This window comes from Triticum dicoccoides, chromosome 1A (genome assembly GCF_002162155.2).
Source record: "Triticum dicoccoides isolate Atlit2015 ecotype Zavitan chromosome 1A, WEW_v2.0, whole genome shotgun sequence".
Classification (NCBI taxonomy): domain Eukaryota; kingdom Viridiplantae; phylum Streptophyta; class Magnoliopsida; order Poales; family Poaceae; genus Triticum; species Triticum dicoccoides.
Genome location: NC_041380.1, coordinates 41,442,770 through 41,461,230, shown reverse-complemented (window position 1 = coordinate 41,461,230; position 18,461 = coordinate 41,442,770). Strand labels below are relative to the sequence as shown.

Sequence of the window (18,461 nt, the reverse complement as noted above, 5' to 3'; positions counted from 1 at the left end):
GAGAGCAAAAATTATATATTTGATGAAAACTTCTTTTGAATACGAATTCACTGGTATAACTTTTGCTTCCGCCGTAGTCGGTCTTATTGGTTAAATTTATGATCAAAGTTGAAGCACAGAAACCGAGGACGCACTATATTTTCGAACCCACTATATTTTCGAACGCATTATATTTTGGAATAGAGGGAGTACCACTCCACTATAATTAAGAGCTAGCTATACAAAATCTGATAGGTGGAGTTCCTTGTCCTGGTAGGACAGGATGTCTTGTGGAGAGATAGATAGAGAGAAGGAGGAAGAAAAGCAGCATGACATTGAGCTACGCCAAATCTTGTCGATCATCTCCATTACAAGGAGTATATATCTAAATAATCAATCTAAGCGTGGTTTCCTCTGTGACAGTGCGTACAGGTGGCCGTCCTTGGGATGCTTCATCTCATCGTCACACGCGAGGCAGTAATCCACCGGCACGAGCCACGGTCGAGCTTTGGCAAACCAGTTGCCGGCGAGACCGCCGACCTGATCGTCTCCTTCTCCGTCCAGCAAGCACAGGCAAGTCGGAGTCCGTATCCTGGCTCCACCAGGGCCACGCCTGTACTGATCATGCAACTCGGCGAAGAAGAAGAGCTCTTCCTCTTCCGTGGAGTTCGTCATGGCCCTAGCGAAGAAGTTGACATGCCTTGGCTGTTCAGAAGACCGGCGTATCTCATGGCTCTGGTCAGCTCGAGCTTGACCTTGTTGCTGGCGTCGGCGTTGTAGTGGTGCAGCGTGTCCTCGGCGGCCGACGTGGCTAGGCTCGTCTGGAGGTGCTGCCGCGCCGCCGGGTCAAGCCGTGGTGCGTACAGCGTCCGCTCCTCGTAAAGTCGTAAGGATACGGTTCCGATAACTCCGGATATTCTTCTTGGTCTTGTGGCGGTTCCTGCTGCTGGGCCGCCGTCGCCGCTGCCGCCTTCCATGTGCAAGGGGACATCGTCGGCGGGAGCCACCCGGCGCCCAGGCATGGCCCAGGAGGCTCGCCGCCCGGAGACGTCGGACGAGATAGCCATTCTCCCTCTTCCTCGTCGTGCTCGTCCAGCATGTAGTAGCGAACCGGCGGAAGCGGTGGGGCTGGGGGCAACACGCCTGCTCGACCTTGACGACGGGGCCTTCATCTCCATGTGCATGCGACACGGATGGGAACTTCTTGGCCTTGTGTTCGATTGGAAAGACGCTCCCCTCTCCAGGTTAATATAGCCAAGCGACGCGCTTTCTGTGCGTGTGCGCCGCCGCCAACCAAACCAATCCGTTGCCGATCCAAGTCAGCACGCGATCGAATATCAATCTGTCGCCTAGTCTATATTGGATCACGCATCCGGACAGACTTGCGATCGACCTGTCATGCGGACATGCTTCGATCAGGACCTTCAAATTAGCCGAGTACTCCGGGTCCTAGCTCGTCGACGTGTCGACTGCCGTCGCATCCGTGTGTTTGTTTCTCTTCGCCATGTGCACTACCAGATAAACTGGGGTTGCCGACGGCCAAATCTATGCCGACGGCCCCTGTCGGCATCTATGGACCTATGCCGACGGCCAAGTATAGGCCGTAGGCGTAGAATAGCCGTCGGCATACAACCATCTATGCCGACGGGCCGTCGGCATAGACGAGGCCGTCGGGACCGCCCGAGATACGCCTACGGGGCCCGTCGGCATAGGACAGGCCGTCGGCATAGCCCGGGCCCCCCTGCCCGGTCAGCGCTGACCATTTGACGGCGTTGACCCTACGCCGACGGGGGTAACGGCGGCCGTCGGCATATCTGTGGCAGAGGTATGCCTACGGCACAACCGTCGGCATAGGCCCCTTCGCCACGTCATCGATCCGTGTGCCACGCCACATCATCGATCCGTGGGACAACCTCCGTGTGTGCACAGATATGCCGACGGCCTTGCCGTCGGCATACGTGTATTTTACTTTATTTTTTATTTTTACTTTGTTTTGTTAATTTTACTTTATTTTAGTTTTTGTTTTTGCATAAGATAATTATGCCTTATCTAAAAAAACATACCCGATGGTATATCGATTGCCCCCCATTACGAACGTCGCTATCGCCGTGTCACGGAGGGGGGAAACGGTCGACACGGAAGGAATTCTGGTTGGTGGGGGGATTCAGGGTGTGTAGCTATGTCACCGAAACATCGCACGGGTCCCGATGCATATGTGAAAGTGTTCATGCATGCGTAGACGCCCGTCTTGGGGCTCCGGGGTGTGCCCCCCCCTCACGGACGGCGCTGCCGCCGGCACCTAGAGGGGGGAAACGGACGCGTCGGGTCTACACGGAGGGGATCTTGCTATGGGTCTAGCCCAGATGTTGCTCCAAAGTGTTCCTATGGGCTGACCTAACACAACCGGGTGGGGAGGTCCACTGGTCAAAGCCCGTCTGTGCAAAGTCAAAGGGCTAGATCCCGTGGTCAAACGCTACAGGGTTAGGCGGGACGGGGGCACTGGTGTTGGGGAACGTAGTAATTTCAAAAAAAAATTCCTACGCACACGCAAGATCATGGTGATGCATAGCAACGAGAGGGGAGAGTGTGATCTACGTACCCTTGTAGACCGACAGTGGAAGCGTTAGCACAACGCGGTTGATGTAGTCGTACGTCTTCACGGCCCGACCGATCAAGCACCGAAACTACGGCACCTCCGATTTTTAGCACACGTTCAGCTCAATGACGATCCCCGGACTCCGATCCAGCAAAGTGCCGGGGAAGAGTTCCGTCAGCACGACGGCGTGGTGACGATCTTGATGTACTACTGTCGCAGGGCTTCGCCTAAGCACCGCTATAATATTATCTAGGGCTATGGTGGAAGGGGGCACCGCACACGGCTAAGAATATGATCACGTGGATCAACTTGTGTCTAGAGGTGCCCCCCTGCCCCCGTATATAAAGGATCAAGGGGAGGAGGCCGGCCGGCCCTCTATGGCGCGCCAAGGAGGAGTCCTCCTCCTAGTAGGAGTAGGACTCCTACTAGGAGGGGGAAAGAAGTGGGGAGGGAGAGGGAAAGGGGGGCGCCGCCCCCCCTCTCCTAGTCCAATTCGGACCAGGGGGAGGAGGCGCGCGGCCCACCTTTGGCTGCCCCCTCTCTCTCCACTAAGGCCCATATGTCCCATTACTTCTCCCGGGGGGGGGGGTCCGGTAACCCTCCGGCTCTCCGGTTTTCTCCGAAATCACCCGGAACACTTCTGGTGTTCGAATAAAGCCGTCCAATATATCAATCTTTATGTCTCGACCATTTCGAGACTCCTCGTCATGTCCGTGATCACATCCGGGACTCCGAACTAACTTCGGTACATCAAAACTCATAAACTCATAATATAACTGTCATCGAAACCTTAAGCGTGCGGACCCTACGTGTTCGAGAACAATGTATACATGACCGAGACACGTCTCCGGTCAATAACCAATAGCGGAACCTGGATGCTCATATTGGCTCCTACATATTCTACGAAGATCTTTATCGGTCAGACCGCATAACAACATACGTTGTTCCCTTTGTCATCGGTATGTTACTTGCCCAAGATTCGATCGTCGGTATCTTAATACCTAGTTCAATCTCGTTACCGGCAAGTCTCTTTACTCGTTCCGTAATACATCATCTCACAACTAAATCATTAGCTGCAATGCTTGCAAGGCTTATGTGATGTGCATTACCGAGAGGGCCCAGAGATACCTCTCCGACAATCGGAGTGACAAATCCTAATCTCGAAATACGCCAACCCAACATGTACCTTTGGAGACACCTGTAGAGCTCCTTTATAATCACCCAGTTACGTTGTGACGTTTGGTAGCACACAAAGTGTTCCTCCGGCAAACGGGAGTTGCATAATCTCATAGTCATAGGAACATGTATAAGTCATGAAGAAAGCAATAGCAACATACTAAATGATCGGGTGCTAAGCTAATGGAATGGGTCATGTCAATCACATCATTCTCCTAATGATGTGATCACGTTAATCAAATAACAACTCTTTTGTTTATGGTTAGGAAACATAACCATCTTCGATTAATGAGCTAGTCAAGTAGAGGCATACTAGTGACACTTTGTTTGTCTATGTATTCACACAAGTATTATGTTTCCGGTTAATACAATTCTAGCATGAATAATAAACATTTATCATGATATAAGGAAATAAATAATAACTTTATTATTGCCTCTAGGGCATATTTCCTTCAGTCTCCCACTTGCACTAGAGTCAATAATCTAGTTCACATCGCCATGTGATTTAACAACAATAGTTCACATCACCATGTGATTAACACCCATAGTTCACATCGATATGTGATCAACACCCAAAGGGTTTACTAGAGTCAGTAATCTAGTTCACATCGCTATGTGATTAACACCCAAAGAGTACTAAGGTGTGATCTGTTTTGCTTGTGAGATAATTTTAGTCAACGGGTCTGTCACATTCAGATCCATAAGTATTTTGCAAATTTCTATGTCAACAATGCTCTGCATGGAGATACTCTAGCTTATTGCTCCCACTTTCAATATGTATCTAGTCGAGACTTAGAGTCATCCAGATCTGTGTCAAAACTTGCATCGACGTAACTTTTTACGACAAACCTTTTTGTCACCTCCATAATTGAGAAATATTTCCTTATTCCACTAAGGATAATTTTGACCGCTGTCCAGTGATCTACTCTTAGATCACTATTGTACTCCCTTGCTTAACACAGTGTAGGGTATACAATAGATCTGGTACTCAGCATGACATACTTTATAGAACCTATGGCTGAGGCATAGGGAATGACTTTCATTCTATTTCTATCTTCTGCCGTGGTCGGGCTTTGAGTCTTACTCAATTTCACACCTTGCAACACATGCAAGAACTCTTTCTTTGACTGTTCCATTTTGAACTACTTCAAAATCTTGTGAAGGTATGTACTCATTGAAAAAACTTATCAAGCGTCTTAATCTATCTCTATAGATCTTGATGCTCAATATGTAAGCAGCTTTACCGAGGTCTTTCTTTGAAAAACTCCTTTCAAATATTCCTTTATGCTTTCCAGAAAATTATACATTATTCCCGATCAACAATATGTTGTTCACATATACTTATCAGAAATGTTGTAGTGCTCCCACTCACTTTCTTGTAAATACAGGCTTCACCGTAAGTCTGTATAAAACTATATGCTTTGATCAACTTATCAAAGCGTATATTCCAACTCCGAGATGCTTGCACCAGTCCATAGATGGATCGTTGGAGCTTGCATATTTTGTTAACACCTTTAGGATTGACAAAACCTTCTGGTTGCATCATATACAACTCTTCTTTAAGAAATCCATTAAGGAATGCAGTTTTGTTTATCCATTTGCCAGATTTCATGAAATGCGGCAATTGCTAACATGATTCGGACAGACTTAAGCATATATACGAGTGAGAAAATCTCATCGTAGTCAACACCTTGAACTTGTCGAAAACCTTTTTCGACAATTCTAGCTTTGTAGATAGTAACACTACTATCAGCGTCCGTCTTCGTCTTGAAGATCCATTTATTTTCTATGGCTTGCCGATCATCGGGCAAATCCATCAAAGTCCATACTTTGTTCTCATACATGGATCATATCTCAGATTTTATGGCCTCAAACCATTCCGCGGAATCTGGGCTCATCATTGCTTCCTCATAGTTCGCAAGTTCGTCATGGTAGTAACATGACTTCCAAAACAGGATTTCCGTACCACTCTGGTGCGGATCTCACTCTGGTTTACCTACGAGATTCCGTAGTAACTTGATCTGAAGTTACATGATCATCATCATTAGCTTCCTCACTAATTGGTGTAGTAGTCACAAGAACAGATTTCTGTGATGAACTACTTTCCAATAAGGGAGAAGGTACAATTACCTTATCAAGTTTTCTACTTTCCTCCCACTCACTTCTTTCAAGAGAAACTCCTTCTCTAGAAAGGATCCATTCTTAGCAACGAATGTCTTGCCTTCGGATCTGTGATAGAAGGTGTACCCAACAGTCTCCTTTGGGTATCCTATGAAGACATATTTCTCCGATTTGGGTTTGAGCTTATCAGGTTGAAACTTTTTCACATAAGCATTGCAACCTCAAACTTTAAGAAACGACAGCTTAGGTTTCTTGCCAAACCATAGTTCATACGGTGTCGTTTCAACGGATTTAGATGGTGCCCTATTTAACGTGAATGCAGCTGTCTCTAATGCATAATCCCAAAACGATAGTGGTAGATTGGTAAGAGACATCATAGTTCGCACCATATCTAATAAAGTATGGTTATGACGTTCGGACACACCATTATGCTGTGGTGTTCCAGGTGGCGTGAGTAGTGAAACTATTTCACATTGTTTTTAACTGAAGGCCAAACTCATAACTCAAATATTTTACTTCTGCGATCATATCATAGAAACTTTTTATTTTTGTTATGATGATTCTCCACTTCACTCTGAAATTCTTTGAACTTTTCAAATGTTTCAGACTTGTGTTTCATCAAGTAGATATACCCATATCTGCTCAAATCATCTATGAAGGTCAGAAAATAACGATACCCGCCGTGAGCCTCAACACTCATCGGATCACATACATCAGTATGTATTATTTCCAATAAGTCAGTTGCTTGCTCCATTGTTCCGGAGAACGGAGTCTTAGTCATCTTGCCCATAAGGCATGGTTCGCAAGCATCAAGTGATTCATAATCAAGTGATTCCAAAATCCCATCAGCATGGAGTTTCTTCATGCGCTTTACACCAATATGACCTAAACGGCAGTGTCACAAATAAGTTGCACTATCATTATTAACTTTGCATCTTTTGGTTTCAATATTATGATTATGTGTATCACTACGATCGAGATTCAACGAACTATTTTCATTGGGTGTGTAACCATATAAGGTTTTATTCATGTAAACAGAACAACAATTATTCTCTAACTTAAATGAATAACCGTATTGCAATAAACATGATCAAATCATATTCATGCTCAATGCAAACACCAAATAACACTTATTTAGGTTCAACACTAATCCCGAAAGTATAGGGAGTGTGCGATGATGATCATATCAATCTTGGAACTACTTCCAACACACATCGTCACTTCACCCTTAACTAGTTTCTGTTCATTCTGCAACTCCCGTTTCGAGTTACTACTCTTAGCAACTGAACCAGTATCAAATACCGAGGGGTTGCTACGAACACTAGTAAAATACACATTAATAATCTGTATATCAAATATACCTTTGTTCACTTTGCCATCCTTCTTATCTGCCAAATACTTGGGGCAATTCCGCTTCCAGTGACCAGTCCCTTTGCAGTAGAAGCACTTAGTCTCAGGCTTAGGACCAGACTTGGGCTTCTTCACTTGAGCAGCAACTTGCTTGCTGTTGTTCTTGAAGTTCCCCTTCTTCCCTTTGCCCTTTTATTGAAACTAGTGGTCTTGACTACCATCAACACTTGATGCTCTTTCTTGATTTCTACCTTCATCGATTTCATCATTATGAAAAGCTCGGGAGTCGTTTTCGTCATCCCTTGCATACTAGAGTTCATCACGAAGTTCTACTAACTTGGTGATGGTGACTAGAGAATTCTGTCAATCACTATCTTATCTGGAAGATTAACTCCCACTTGATTCAAGCGATTGTAGTACCCAGACAATCTGAGCACATGCTCACTAGTTGAGCGATTCTCCTCCATCTTTTGGCTATAGAACTTGTTGGAGACTTCATATCTCTCAACTCGGGTATTTGCTTGAAATATTAACTTCAACTCCTGGAACATCTCATATGCTCCATGACGTTCAAAACGTCTTTGAAGTCCTGATTCTAAGCCATTAAGCATGGTGCACTAAACTATCAAGTAGTCATCATATTGAGCTAGCCAAACATTCATAACGTCTGCATCTGCTCCTGCAATAGGTCCGTCACCTAGCGGTGCATCAAGGACATAATTCTTCTGTGCAGCAATGAGGATAAACCTCAGATCAGGATCCAATCCGCATCATTGCTACTAACATCTTTCAACACAATTTTCTCTAGGAACATATGAAAATAAACACAGGGAAGCAACAACACGAGCTATTGATCTACACCATAATTTGCAAAATACTACTAGGACTAAGTTCATGATAAATTTAAGTTCAATTAATCATATTACTTAAGACTCCCACTTAGATAGACATCCCTCTAATCCTCTAAGTGATCACGTGATCCAAATCAACTAAACCATGTCCGATCATCACGTGAGATGGAGTAGTTTCATTGGTGAACATCACTATGTTGATCATATCTACTATATGATTCACGCTCGACCTTTGGGTCTCCGTGTTCCGAGGCCATATCTGTATATGCTTGGCTCGTCAAGTATAACCTGAGTATTCCATGTGTGCAACTGTTTTGCACCCGTTGTATTTGAACGTAGAGCCTATCACACCCGATCATCACATGGTGTCTCAGCACGAAGAACTTTCGCAACGGTGCATACTCAGGGAGAACACTTCTTGATAATTAGTGAGAGATCATCTTATAATGCTACCGTCAATCAAAGCAAGATAAGATGCATAAAAGATAAACATCACATGCAATCAATATAAGTGATATGATATGGCCATCATCATCTTGTGCTTATGATCCCCATCTTCGAAGCACCGTCGTGATCACCATCGTCACCGGCGCGACACCTTGATCTCCATCGTAGCATCGTTGTCGTCTCACCAATCTTATGCTTCCACGACTATCGCTACCGCTTAGTGATAAAGTAAAGCATTACAGTGCGATTGCATCGCATACAATAAAGCGACAACCATATGGCTCCTGCCAGTTGCCATAACTCGGTTACAAAACATGATCATCTCATACAATAAATTTTAGCACCATGTCTTGACCATATCACATCACAACATGCCGTGCAAAAACAAGTTAGACGTCCTCTACTTTGTTGTTGCAAGTTTTACGTGGCTGCTACGGGCTTAAGCAAGAACCAATCTTACCTACGCATCAAAACCACAACGATAGTTTGTCAAGTTGGTGCTATTTTAACCTTCGCAAGGACCGGGCATAGCCACACTCGGTTCAACTAAAGTTGGAGAAACTGTCACCCACAAGCCACCTATGTGCAAAGCACGTCAGGAGAACCGGTCTCGCGTAAGCGTACGCGTAATGTCGGTCCGGGCCGCTTCGTCCAACAATTCCGCCGAACCAAAGTATGACATGCTGGTAAGCAGTATGACTTATATCGCCCATAACTCACTTGTGTTCTACTCGTGCATATAACATCAACATATAAAACCTAGGCTCGGATGCCACTGTTGGAGAACATAGTAATTTCAAAAAAAATTCCTACGCACACGAGAGATCATGGTGATGCATAGCAACGAGAGGGGAGAGTGTGATCTACGTACCCTTGTAGACCGACAGCGGAAGCGTTAGCACAACGCGGTTGATGTAGTCGTACGTCTTCACGGCCCGACCGATCAAGCACCGAAACTACGGCACCTCCGAGTTTTAGCACACGTTCAGCTCGATGACGATCCCCGGACTCCGATCCAGCAAAGTGTCGGGGAAGAGTTCCGTCAGCACGACGACGTGGTGACAATCTTGATGTACTACTGTCGCAGGGCTTTGCCTAAGCACCGCTATAATATTATCGAGGGCTATGGTGGAAGGGGGCACCACACACGGCTAAGAATATGATCACGAGGATCAACTTGTGTCTAGAGGTGCCCCCCTGCCCCCGTATATAAAGGATCAAGGGGAGGAGGCCGGCCGGCCCTCTATGGCGCGCCAAGGAGGAGTCCTCCTCCTAGTAGGAGTAGGACTCCTACTAGGAGGGGGAAAGAAGTGGGGAGGGAGAGGGAAAGGGGGGCGCCGCCCCCCTCTCCTAGTCCAATTCGGACCAGGGGGGAGGAGGCGTGCGGCCCACCTTTGGCTTCCCCTCTCTCTCTCCACTAAGGCCCATATGGCCCATTACTTCTCCCGGGGGGGGGGGGTTCCGGTAACCCTCCGGCTCTCCGGTTTTCTTCGAAATCACCCGGAACACTTCCGGTGTCCGAATAAAGCCGTCCAATATATCAATCCTTATGTCTCGACCATTTCGAGACTCCTCGTCATGTCCGTGATCACATCCGGGACTCCGAACTAACTTCGGTACATCAAAACTCATAAACTCATAATATAACTGTCATCGAAACCTTAAGCGTGCGGACCCTACGGGTTCGAGAACAATGTAGACATGACCGAGACACGTCTCCGGCAATAACCAATAGCGGAACCTGGATGCTCATATTGGCTCGTACGTATTCTACGAAGATCTTTATTGGTCAGACCGCATAATAACATACGTTGTTCCCTTTGTCATCGGTATATTACTTGCCCGAGATTCGATCGTCGGTATCTTAATACCTAGTTCAATCTCGTTACCGGCAAGTCTATTTACTCGTCCCGTAATACATCATCTCACAACTAAATCATTAGTTGCAATGCTTGCAAGGCTTATGTGATGTGCATTACCGAGAGGGCCCAGAGATACCTCTCCGACAATCGGAGTGACAAATCCTAATCTCGAAATACGCCAACCCAACATGTACCTTTAGAGACACCTGTAGAGCTCCTTTATAATCACCCAGTTACGTTGTGACGTTTGGTAGCACACAAAGTGTTCCTCCGGCAAACGGGAGTTGCATAATCTCATAGTCATAGGAACATGTATAAGTCATGAAGAAAGCAATAGCAACATACTAAACGATCAGGTGCTAAGCTAATGGAATGGGTCATGTCAATCACATCATTCTCCTAATGATGTGATCCCGTTAATCAAATAACAACTCTTTTGTTTATGGTTAGGAAACATAACCATCTTCGATTAACGAGCTAGTCAAGTAGAGGCATACTAGTGACACTTTGTTTGTCTATGTATTCACACAAGTATTATGTTTCCGGTTAATACAATTCTAGCATGAATAATAAACATTTATCATGATATAAGGAAATAAACAATAACTTTATTATTGCCTCTAGGGCATATTTCCTTCAACTGGGGAGTAGCAATGCCACCGGAGCGTCGCACCGGGCCCTCATACATGCGGGGTGGTGTGGTGGCATGTCTGAAGAGGCGGGACGCGTCTCCGGGGCGTGGCCCCCCCTCACGGACGGCGATGACACGGTAGTAGACGTTTTGCGGTAACGATGCGGCGTCAATATTACTAAATACTCGGAGCACGATAAAATCATGAGTTTTTTGCACGACGTGGGCACATGTGCTATAGGAACGATGGTATTTTTTCATAATTTTTGGTGATGGAGAAGTATCTGAAAAATTCCCTCTACACGGATTGCCCTTCGCGCGTCTACGGCTGTGGCCGGCGGCCTCCGGGGGCTAGCATGCCGCCAAATCTTGCATAGGCGGCCTCACACAAGTCTGGAAGTGTTGTGGCGGTTGCAAACGCCCGTCACGCGTGTTCGGGGTGTGCCCCCCCTCACAGATGGCGCCGCCGCCGTCGGCATATCCCTGGTCCACGAGCAGCGATTGGTCGCCACGTGGCACACCTATGCCGACGGTCTAGCCGTCGGCATAGTTTTTGACTAAGACGACGGCTAGGCCGTCGGCATAGGGGTGCCACGTGGCGACCAGTCGTTGGGCAGACTTGACGGCGGCAGCCGTTAGGCGTGATTGGTGCCGACGGCAAGGGCCGTCGGCATAGATGTACGGCCCCCGTCGGGAAAGCATCTATGCCGACGGCTTTTCTATGCCGACGGCCTCCCTAGCTATGCCTACGTATATGTTGCCGACGGCCCTATGCCGACGGGGCCGTCGGCATAGGTCTGTCCCGACGGGACTCAGGGCTATGCCGACGGCCCTGGCCGTCGGCATAGGGGGTGATTCTGGTAGTGGTGGTCGCCTCTCCAATATCTATTGCCACCCCTTGCCTCACCCCTCCTCCGCCAGGTCCAATGCTCGCGCTTCCGGTGGCTCCCTTTGCCACATTCGCCGTCGGGCATACGCTCCCCAGAACCAAAACGAGGATCCTGAAACGGAGGGAGTATTAAAAGTGAAATGTGCTTGTATACCCAAATATTAGCTCAGAATTTCGTAAATACAGTTCTAGACCCCTCTTCTCAATTTAACCTTTGAAACCCCATTGTCTCCCGGTTCCACCTCCCTACATAGAGAGTATACCAACACAACAAAAATTGGTCGACTCTTTGCTTTGCACATTGCTTGCAACTAGCAGTGCTAACTCGCGGTGCAACGTTGTGCCTTCAACTACGTTAGAGCATTTTCAACAGACGCGCTAGATAAGCCGCGTGCTGAAAAAAAAACAGCTATATAGAGCACGCGATCAGAACTAGTGCTCCAGCAGCTTCGCTAAAATCCTGCGCGCGGTTTGATTGTGAGGGTGATTGGAAGCATGTGCTTAATGGAGGACCATGGCAGTTTGATTTCAATGTGGTTGTGCTGAAAGAGTATGAAGGTAATACTAGGCCGTCTTAGATGGTTTTTGATTCAGTGGAGGTTTGGGTTAGGGTTACTGACCTTCCCCTGGATAATAGAACAGAGGCTTTTGGAAAGGCCTTAGGGATCTGGCTAGGTTCAGTGATACGGGTGGACGTGGGGAAAGATGGATCAATTAAAGGAGCGCACCTTAGGGTTCGCACAAAGCTGTCCATCTTCGAGCCCCTTATGAGGGGTTTCAATTTGAAGGAGACAGAAGACGATCCTGAAGGAATATGGTACGAGTTTGCTTATGAAAAAATCCCTCACTTCTGTTTTGATTGTGGAAGACTTGTTCATGGCCCAGAAGGGTGTGTGCCCCCTGTGCAGTCAGATATGCAATGGGGAGAGTGGCTCCGTGCATCACCGGGGCGATCTTCCTCTTTAAAGGACGGGGTGTAGCGGGGAGGGGGCCAAAACAGCCATAGTTTCAACAGTGCTCCCTTGAACGAGAGCAATGGTGACAGGAGGAGATCTGGTTATGTCCGAGATATCCCTACGAAGAGAAATCTAGATAGGGACTTCAACGTGTCGGCTGATTCCCGCACTGGCGGCAGCGAGAAGAGGAATGAAGAGGAGGTAAACAGCCCGAATAAGCAGCGGCACTGGCCGGCTGTGGAAAAGGGAAAGGAAAATAGGAATTGGCAGGAGGGTGAAGGAAGAGATGAGATATGCACAAAGGATCTGAGGGAAAACTTGGAACGAAGAAAGGAGAAGGAAATAAGGAGCGAGCTAAAGAACAGACAGATAGATATGAGACAGGAACTAAGGAAGAGATATGTGGCAAAGAGCTATGATGTAGCAGGGTGTTTGGGACAATCCTTTTAGAGAGAGAGGCGCCCTGGGTATTGTGTGAGGAGAACGAGGGATGAGTTTGAGTATCAGCCAAAGCAAGACTATGATCATAACTACCCCACTAGCAGGAAGAGGGCTCCAAAACAAATGTGGGTGGGAAAGGGTGACATGAACCAGCATGACAACCAGGGAAATTTTATTCGGGCCACGAGGCTGAAGACGGATTCAGTGTTTGATCGAATATCTGAGAATGAACGCTCTGTTTTTGACTGTATCTCAAAAGCTAATGATGGATCGGCGGACCCTGCAAGAGCGCAGGGCCGCCTGGAACAATGATCACCCTAGCCTGGAACTGCCAAGGATCGGGGTTGGACTCGGCAGTGGGCGAACTACGAGACCTGATTAGGTCATACAACCCAGCGGTGGTGTTTTTATCAGAAACAAAGAAGAGGTCAGGGGCAATGGAGAGGCTCAAGTGGAGCATGGGGTTCAGACAAGGGGTAGCGGTGGATTGCAAGGGTAAAAGTGGGGGACTAGCACTATGGTGGAGGGATCACGTTGATGTTACCATGCGGCCGTGGTGCCAATATTATATAGATGCAAAGATTGTGAATGAGGGAGTCCTGTTTAGATTCACTGGAATCTATGGGGAGCCTAGTGTTGAAAAGAGAACAAAGACATGGGATGTAATTCGATACCTCCGAGCACAAGATGATCTGCCGTGGCTCTGCGTGGGGGACTTTAATGAGGCACTCCGACAAAATGAACAGCAGGGTGGTAATCCTAGGTCTCTGAACCAGATGGCACTTTTCGAGGAATGCTTGTCCGACTGCGGGCTAGCTGATTTGGGATTCTCAGGATACCCTTTTACTTGGGATAATAAACTGGATGCGAACGATAATATCCAAGGTTGACTGGACCGGGCGACATGCAATGCGGAATTTGCGCAGATTTTCCCAGCGGTCGAAGTGCAACATATTATGACGGAGGAGTCGGATCACCAAGCGCTACTTATCAAAGAAATGACAACTCATGTTGAGAAGAGGAGCCAGGGTCAGAGAGCGTTTCTATATGAGGCTGCATGGACAAGACATGAGGGGTATGAGGACATGATCGCTGCTGCATGGGGTGAGGCCCATGCGGCGAATCAGCATGACGGGGATCTCGAGACTGCATGTAGTCGGCTGCGGACCGCTTCGATAGCCATGCAAGAGTGGAGCCGAAGGGTTTTTGGCTCAATTAAAAAACAGATTGCGCACTTGAAAGGACAGCTTGTAGATGCTAAGGAGCGAGCTGCAAAGTCAGGTTACAGACAAGAAGTGAAGGAGATTGAAGACCAACTGCATGAGCTATATGAGAGGGAAGAGGTGTTTTACAAGCAAAGATCGCGGGTTGACTGGCTAGCAAAGGGTGACCAAAACACACGGTACTTCCAAAATAGAGCCTCGCATCGGAAAAGAAAAAATACGATAAAGACGCTAAGGAAGGAAGATGGGTCAAAGTGTACAGATGATGAGGGTATGCGCATGATGGCCGCTCAATACTACGCCAACCTCTTTGCTTCTGAAGGGTCGACGGGCAGTGACAGGGTGTTACAACATATTGAGAGAGTGGTTACAGATGAGATGAATGGAAACCTTGGTGCGCCTTTCACAGATGAGGAGATTGAGACGGCCCTATTCCAAATGGGGCCTACAAAGGCGCCGGGACCGGATGGATTACCGGCCATGTTCTACCAATGGCACTGGCAATTGGTTAAGAGCGATGTATGTGGTGCGGTAAGAGAGCTTTTGGCAGGGAAGGCTGCACCGAACGGATTTAATGACACCATCATTGTTATGATTCCGAAAGTAAACTCACCGGAGTTACTTTCACAGTTTCGCCCAATTAGCTTATGTAATGTTCTTTATAAGATTGCGGCTAAGGCACTGGCCAACCGTTTAAAAGTTGTGCTTCCTTTCATGATATCTGATGAACAGAGTGCTTTTGTACCAGGAAGATTAATAACGGATAATGTGCTAGTGGCCTACGAATGTGTTCATGCAATCAGGAAGAGGAAAAGGAAAAAGCCGATGTGCGTAGTAAAGTTGGATATGATGAAGGCATATGATCGGGTGGAGTGGGATTTCCTGGAAAAAATGATGCTGAAATTTGGCTTCTCTGATCACTGGACAGAGATGGTCATGCAGTGTGTGAAATCAGCAACTTTTTCAGTTAAGTTGAACGGTGGTATTTCTCATCATTTCAACCCATCCAGAGGGCTGCGCCAGGGGGATCCCCTCTCCCCATACCTCTTCTTGTTCTGTGTGGAAGGGTTCTCCCTGCTCTTGAGGGTTGCGCAACAGGAGAAGCAAGTTAAGGGATTGGCTTTCGGGAGTAGTGGACCTACGGTGACTCACCTCCTCTTTGCTGATGATAGTGTGGTGTTTGTGGAGGGCTCACGAGATAACTTTGAGGATTTACGGTCCATCATTAAAGAGTATGAGGATGCCTCGGGACAGAAAGTCAACCTCCACAAATCTGCAATCTTCTTTGGAAAAGGAAAACTAGATGATAAAAAGGAGGAACTAAAACAGGTGCTAGGGGTTTTGGAGGAGGCACTGAGCGAGAGATATCTTGGACTACCCACGGTGGTGGGGAAGTCGAAGGACGGAACCTTCAAATATGTTGAGACAAGTGCGAGGGGGAAGGTTTCAGGATGGAAAGGGCAAGGACTATCCAAGACCGCAAGGGAAGTACTCGTCAAGTCGGGCCTCCAATCTACACCAACTTTTACCATGAGCTGTTTTCAACTCACGAAGAAAATGTGTGGGAACCTGTCTTCTATTTCATCGAACTTCTGGTGGGGTCAAGCAAATGGTAAGAAGAGGGTGCATTGGATCGCCTGGGACAAAATGTGTACGAGAAAGCATGAAGGAGGAATGGGTTTTAGAGATCCGGAGGCTTTCAACCAAGCTATGCTTGCCAAACAAGCTTGGAGACTGTTCCAGGAACCCGCCTCACTATGTGCTCGAGTGTTGAAAGCCAGGTATTATGTTGATGGATCCATTTTAAATGCAGCTTGTCCAAGTGGTGGCTCGTACACGTTCAAGAGCATTTTGCACGGGAGAGATCTCTTACTCGACGGTCTGATATGGAGGATTGGAGACGGCTCCAAAATTAAGATTCATCACGATAATTGGATTCCGAGGAAGGGTAGCTTGAAGCCACTGGGCCAGAGCTACATACAAGGGGTTGTGAGAGTGTGTGACCTGCTGGATGAAACGGGCAGCTCCGGGGACGTGAACAAAGTGGAAGTCATGTTTCCTCCTGATGAGGCTCGAGAAATCTACCAAATCCCAATTGGTGGCCCGGAGGTGGAGGATTACCAGGCATGGAATTACACAAGGAACGAGGTGTTTATGGTCCGGTCTGCCTACCACTTACGTATGAGTCAGAAAAGGATGCGTTCAGGCCGGCCAGAGACCTCGTCATCTGTTGCAGATCATAAATCCTGGCTAAACCTATGGGATTCGGTGGCACCAGGCAAGGTAAAGACACATATGTGGAGGTTGATACGCAACAGGCTAGCAGTGGGGTCGGAGCTATCAAGGAGGAAGATTAAAGCAGGTGCCTTTTGTCCGGCTTGTGGACGAGAGGAAACGAATCAACACAGGTTCTGGAGTTGCTTCCACTCTGCAAAATTTTGGAAGACAATGAACTCGGTATTGGGAGTACCGGTGGCGATCCCACCGGCGTCGATTTGCTCTCAGAGTACTTTGTCGCAGTGGCTCTTGACGTGGTTCGCAGAAGCATCAGATGATGAACGTGCTGTCCTTGTACCGGGCGCGTATGCGCTCTGGTTAGCAAGGAATAATGCACATGATGGCCAGAAGATTGAAGATGCGGACGCGATAGCGAGAAGAGTTGTCAGTTTAATGGAGGAATGGCAGTCCATACATGGCCGAAAACACAATCCGAAGACAGCTGTAGTGAAGGAGAAATGGCGTCCACCACAAGATGGGTGGGTGAAAGCCAATGTAGATGGAGCTACGTCCAAGGTGGGGGAGAATGGTGGCACGGGTGTCGTGCTCCGGAACCATGTTGGCGCATACATGGGTGCAACAAGTCAATTCCTTCCAATGTGCAGCGATCCAGCGGCTGTGGAGCTTCGTGCTTGCAAAGAAGCAGCTCGGCTGGCAGAAGAGCTAAACATACAAAGTATACACATTGAGACCGACTGCCACGAGATCGCCTGCAAGCTCCAGAGTAAAGGGAAGGATTTGTCGCCGCTGGGACCGATTGTGGAGGAAGTGAAGCAGATGCTTGCATCGCGGGAGAGATGGAAGGTGTCGTGGGTCAGAAGAGAGGCAAACAGGGCTGCACACTTAGTAGCTAGAGAAGTAGTGGCCAATAAGCTAGACTATATGTGGCGCTTTGTGCCCCCAGATTTCATATTGCATGTGATTTCAGACGAGATCCCCACGGGGACTGATTAAATAAAGTTGGACTTTTTTAGTTTTAAAAAAAAAATCCTGCGCGCGGTAAACAAGATCAACACCCTGGACAAAATGGCATCGCGCGCTGCATACTTGGTGCGCCCGCTCGTGTGCGCTGCATATTTTTGTGCCTTTAGTACATTTCAAAAGAAGGTTCCTGACCATCTATTAATGAGTGCACGAAAAAGGGAATGACATGTTCATGGTCTAAGATATAGTAGTGAACAATAACTCAGATCTGATGCCGGATAGGTAATTATTCTTTGTGACGAACCACATTCCATTTGCGGATCGGCATCTTCTACTTTCATTTGGGCTATGGCATGGGTCTGTGTTTATACAATAACAAATTTCTTCATATTTTGCACCATGATACTTTCAGCTAACTATATGATGTGTTTTTTTATTTTTATTCTGCATAATGTTGTCGTACTTTTATTGCAACTAATTACACTGTAACAATTATTGACTTATATTTCCAACATCTTTGATGTAAAAGTTGATTTTGAAGTGTAGCACTATCATTTGCACAATCTTTGAGCAAAAAATGTATTTTTGTTTTCCGATGACAGATGAATATGACTTTGACCTTACAACAAACCTTGTCTACCAACCGTTTTTTTCATAGAAAGGGGATTTGGGATGTGATATGTTTGGGGATGGCCGTACAATTGAGGGAATTGGGTGGAGGGAAGGGAACCGTGAAAT

The 18,461-nt window shown here is 47.1% G+C and overlaps 1 pseudogene; it reads right to left on the bottom strand.

Moving 5' to 3' along the window:
* Nucleotides 1-372: 372 nt before the first annotated feature.
* LOC119350754 lies at nucleotides 373-1,157 on the bottom strand (annotated as a pseudogene).
* Nucleotides 1,158-18,461: the final 17,304 nt, after the last annotated feature.